The sequence below is a fragment of the Belonocnema kinseyi genome, chromosome 10, assembly GCF_010883055.1.
Source record: "Belonocnema kinseyi isolate 2016_QV_RU_SX_M_011 chromosome 10, B_treatae_v1, whole genome shotgun sequence".
In the NCBI taxonomy this organism is placed as follows: domain Eukaryota; kingdom Metazoa; phylum Arthropoda; class Insecta; order Hymenoptera; family Cynipidae; genus Belonocnema; species Belonocnema kinseyi.
This window is the reverse complement of record NC_046666.1, coordinates 100,937,544-100,943,048: the sequence shown is the minus strand read 5'-3', so window position 1 is coordinate 100,943,048 and position 5,505 is coordinate 100,937,544. Positions and strand designations below refer to the sequence as shown.

The 5,505-nt window shown below is 35.1% G+C and overlaps 1 protein-coding gene across 2 annotated transcripts in view; it reads right to left on the bottom strand.

Annotated features, from left to right (window-relative positions):
• Positions 1 to 4,327, bottom strand: part of LOC117181460 (peptidyl-prolyl cis-trans isomerase cyp11) — a 107,545-nt gene extending 103,218 nt beyond the window's left edge. The window contains exon 1 of one of the 2 annotated variants that reach the window (XM_033374123.1): positions 4,087 to 4,327. The gene's annotated coding sequence lies outside the window, so the exon portion shown is untranslated. The remainder of the gene's footprint in view (positions 1 to 4,086) is intronic. The other variant, XM_033374124.1, reaches the window with a different exon arrangement.
• Positions 4,328 to 5,505: the final 1,178 nt, after the last annotated feature.

Here is a 5,505-nt window from a genome sequence, read left to right as displayed (position 1 = left end):
GTTAGTGCTGCGAATACAGCCGTCGGCTCGATCCTAAGGACAATCCACTCGGTCAGAGCTGATTCGTGGAATACCTACATTAGATTATTCCAGAGCCTCTCTATAAGTACACTACTGTATGGTTCGCAGGTTTGGAGCCTAAATCATTTGGAAGTTATAGAGAGAGTACAGCTTCCTTTTTTTAAGAAACTTTTATCCCTGCCCAAGAATACACCTAACTACGCGGTGAGATTAGAAACTGGTTCTTTGCATTTATCTCACACGGTCTTAAAAAATATTTTATCTTGGTTAATTAAAATTTCGACAATGGATAGTTCACGGTACCCAAGATTGTGTTTCGAGAGACTGAGGTCACTGGCAGTAAAAGATCCTTACAACAAATTTAAATGGTTTTCCCAGATCCGGGTTTTTTTCAATGCAAGTGGTTTGGTGGATAGATGGGAGAAACTCACATTAAACTCCATTAGCTCTGATCGAGAGATAGTTCTTGGGAGCTGTAAGTCCTACCTAGAGATCCTTGATGGCGAGCGTCTCGCCCTGTCTAAGAGCTTACTCATTTTTCCGAATTTAGCGATGCAATCCGGCACACAATCATATTTACTCATACGAATACCTCTGTTTTATAAAAGAATCTTTGCACAGCTCAGACTATCAAATATACATGTTTGCCGAATTCTGATTGACCGTGGAAAGTATGTTTTTAATATAGAAGAGAGATGTAGGATTTGCCACCTCGATAATGAAACTTTGTACCACATTTTATCTGATTGCCCGGCTTGTCAGCACTTGTTTGAGTCTAAGTTTCCCACCAAGCCTACAGATATACACCCCTCCGATAAATGGTTAGCTGTATTGGCTTCCGTTCACCCTGCCACTGTTAGAAAATTTGTTAACTTAATTGTGAAAATTATCAGCGAGCGTTGGAGATCATTAGATAGCTTATAATAGTTTTAACCTAGTATTTATGTATGTGTATGCGTCTGGCTATACGAGATTTATGTTTTTAGATATCCCTACGAAACTATCCTTGTATGTACCGAATGGTCTATAGACAAGTGTAAATAAATAAATACTGAGACCGAAATTTGTAAATTGGTTACGATCTGAAGATGATCAAGTATATATGTGAACTGAATCATTTTTCCAACAAACTGGGAGAGATTACGATATCCGTGGCAACAAAGTTTTATTGTGAATTTCTATAGGATTTTTTGCGATAAACACGAATCTGAAAATTTTAATTCTATATCTCGAACAGTTTTCGATACATCGATTTTTTATGTTAAAATGATTGACTCTTTTTGTGAAACATAATTTCAGAATATTAATTTCGATGGGATTTTTTACGAGAAATACGTATCTGCAATTTTTAAATCGATATCTCGAATAGTTTTCGAGATACCGACGGCATTCATGTGACTGGTCACAGAAATAATGTAAGATCACACCCCAGCCCCGTTTCTAATGCTTCGTGGGGGGGCACCCCTGTGACTGGTCATATAAATAATGTACGATCGCACCCCTGTCCTTTTTCCAACGCCCCGTGGGGGGAGGAACCCCTATAACTGGTCATAGAAATGTAAGATCACACTCCTGTCCCTTTTCCAACTCCTTGAGGGGGGCGGGAAGGCACGGGAAGGTCATAGAAATAATGTAATACCACACCCCTGTCCCTTTTCCCTTATAGGAAACCACACTGAAACTCCTTTTTCAAGTACAAAAATCACCTATCGGAATGAACTTAAGAAATTATGTACATTAGAAAAAGTTTTAAAAATGGATAAATCGAAAACTATTCGAGATATCGATTTAAAACTTTCAGATTCATGTTTGCCGATAAAAATCCTATAGGAATCCACATTAAAACTTTGTCGCCACGGATATCGTAATCTTCCCAAAAACTATAGGAGAGTAAAAAAAGGTAATGAGGTAATAAAGGTAAACGCGTAAGTCCGGGCCTATCTCACGCGTGGACCCCAGTATACTTATACCAGTCTCTTGCTATTACATATATACATACTATTGTATGTATATATCAATTATGCAGTTATTCAGCATATCGTTCATCTTCTAAAAAACGTTATAATTTGTAATTTTGCCACTCAATCCACATCATGTACCCCGAGCATTTAGCTCACATACTCTCTAGTTGTCCAACTCACACGGGAACGACCTACATTCAAAGGCACAATGCGGCACTAAAAGTGCTTTATTACCATCTCTCACTCCTACTTTTCGGCACCAGCTGACAAAAACATCATAACCAAAGAGAATGAAAAGAAAGAGAGGTATCGAGACCTTATAAGGGAGTTGCAACGATTGTACCCGGAATATTCTGTTAATCTGATCGTCCTTATCATCGGCGCTCTTGGAGGTGCCAAGCTTTCACTTGCTAATGGCCTAAAAAGCATCCCTGCGTGTCAACAATATGCTAGAACACTTGCGGGAAAAATGCAGAAGGCGGTTGTCCTTGGGTCGATCCGTGCTCTTAGGGTGCACGAGGCTTTTGCTGGATCGTCGTATTGATTCCTTTACAGACTGTAACCACCTATCTCACGATTGTGAGACGTGGTTGTGGCTAAAATTTTAACGCGATTTCGCTGGAAGCGGGTGCAATTTTCCAGATTAGCACCCGCTCCCGGAGAAATCCTGCGGTTGTCCTTATGACAAATTTTTAATTATATATATAGCTCATTTTCCGGCGGCAAAAATCGGAAGTAAAAGGAATTAGAAATAACTTTCCTTGTTACAAATTCAGCTTCCGAGCACATGAAAATATCTGCTTGTGGTAACAGGTAAAGCCACACTCCACTAACTTATCCACACTCAGAGTCAGAGAAGCAGCTTGAGATTAACGAAGTTGCGAAAAATCCGTTTAGTGGCGCTGAAAGCTACAGACGTAATTTTCCAAAGTTTGAAGCGTCAAATTTTGACCTGAATTGGCTTCAAATGTAAGAAATAAATAATGAACTTAACTGAATAGTAAAGAAAACTTAGACAATAATTTAAATATTTAATGGCAGCTAAGACCATTCAGCAAACTTGAAACAAATGCAATCGATATTTTTGGAGTTTCGCTGATTCATTGAATTTATTCAATTTCTGTAAACTTTTAATCTTCCTATAATATATGTTTTGATATTGAAATATTTTTCTTATTTATGCGAAAATGTTTTTCTTTAATTGTAAGAATATATTTTATGAAAAAGAATGACTACAATAGGGTAATTCTCCTTCAAGATGTTATTCGTTAAGCTTTTACATGTTATTGAATACATTTTGATTCATTTTAAAATATAAAGAACAATTTTCATTATTTTTACCAATTCCTGACAACACTTTTCCAAATCATCGTAATTTTACAAACTTTCTGTTATTTTCCGCACCCTGGAAATTGAACAATGACTTCTAATTTTACTATATTAAAACCTGCATAAATGCGAATTATATCAATTTCCCATTTTCAAGATGTAAGGTTTCGTTCGAAAAAGAGATTTTTACTACTTTTTGTACTTTCACAATCTTGCAGAAATTGTCCACTTTCCAAGAGGGTCCCTTTATTATCTACCTTAAATATGACAGATTCACGAGCAGAAAATGTATTCTTACAACGTCATGTTATATTGCAATACTGAAAGTGGGAAAGTTACAAATTAATTTGGATTCTTTACCTCAAAAAGGGTATTTTCCCTATAATACAAGTGGTAATATTACCAAAAAATTTTCTATGTGATTTTACCATTTTTAGTTGTGAAATTTTTTTATTTATAACAGTGCACGCTTCGCGTATGATCAGCGTAAAAATAAATAGGGAATGGCTATCAGTCCGGCCGGCCGTGGAAATTACTTGCCACTCGATAGGTAGTAATTTTGTCCATTACCCCCTACTGAAATTATTCCTTGTTTACCCCTTTGAAAATACCAAATAGGTTATAGACACGAAATGTCGAAAATATCTACATCACACAATCTATCATACAAGAACCCAATGAAAATTATTGAACTTAAATTTTTATGTTAATTAAATCCCGATTCAAATAATACCTTATAATGATAAAATATCTGAAGAAAAAGTATTTCACTTACGAATGGTAACAGGCAGATAACAAAAATTGCTTTTCGTCCAAGCTAATTAGACGGCATACCATTTCCTGTTGCAAACCGAATAAAAATTTTCCTTTTTTAATAATTTTCGAGCATAAATAAGGCTTCGCATTCCTAAACAGGACAGCTTTGAGTTCTAGACACACGTAACGTTAGAATTATGAAAGTCACCAATACACCATCACGATCGATTAAACCATGATCTAAGAATACACGGTCTAGCTATCAGCTCCCCCAATTTCGTCCCCATCCGCACTCCACCACTTTTAGCCATCTTGGTTACCATAGCAACCGTTAGTGTCTCGGTCTCCACTCAAAAGATTTGAAATCGTGAATTATGGCTACATGATAAATTAATGTCAATACCTGTGAAAGTTCTCAATATTCAAGTAAGGTGCAAGAAGCGGACACTGCTGACGCTATCCGCTTGTGAAAGCGCGTCGTGTTAAGATTAACTTTATGAAAATTGTAGTTGTGTTTCTATTGAAAATACAAATTTTAAAATGAATCTAACTTGCCTATTCGGAGCGGATAAATATTTTCGTGTAATCTAAAGTTGCACTATTTCAATTATACATATTGGTAAGTATACTTTGTATTATACATATTTTGGTAAGCGTACTTTATTAAGTGTACAAGGTAGCTGTCATTATAAACATAACCTATTCAGTTAATTTCCACATTTTTTATAAATAAATAAAACTGTGTTACAATGATGTAGATAAATTTTTGAATTGGAACCCAATAAGTTGTTAACGTCTTTTGTTGTTTGTTAAAACATGAACGTTCTGAACTTTTTCTCAATTCTTCACTTCCTATCATAAAGGCTTCTTGCTGAATTGATTTCATTTACAAAAATTTCAAAACTAATACTATTGCCTTAATCTGAAATAGCATAAAAAATTCTTCCACAAAATTTCAAACATCCTGCATGAAATTACAATATTAAACTTCGTATCACACACGCTTTCCTGCGATCTTACTATATGTTTATTCATTTATGTACATCTTTGTAAACAAAGATCATTTTATTTTTTTAATAAAAACCTGCATGTTATTATTGTCTTGTATTTATATGTATATAATTTTATTATCATATATTAGAAAATCATTACTTCATATGTATATAAGATCTGAACATGTGACTTTGTGTACCCTGAGAGGGTTCTTTTGTTCTCATTAAGTGCTTATGTATATACGAAATGTAAAAACGGATATTATCATAATACAGGGTATCATATCAATATTTTGCATTTATTTATTTCTGGTTTCAGCCCGAAAACAATATTATTTTTTCTCCTTAGGTGGGTGATACGTCATTTCATTCGCGTTAAAAGGTACAATTCCTCAGGAGCATTGAGAGGTTATGTTATCCATATTTCTAAGTGTTTATTCTATATT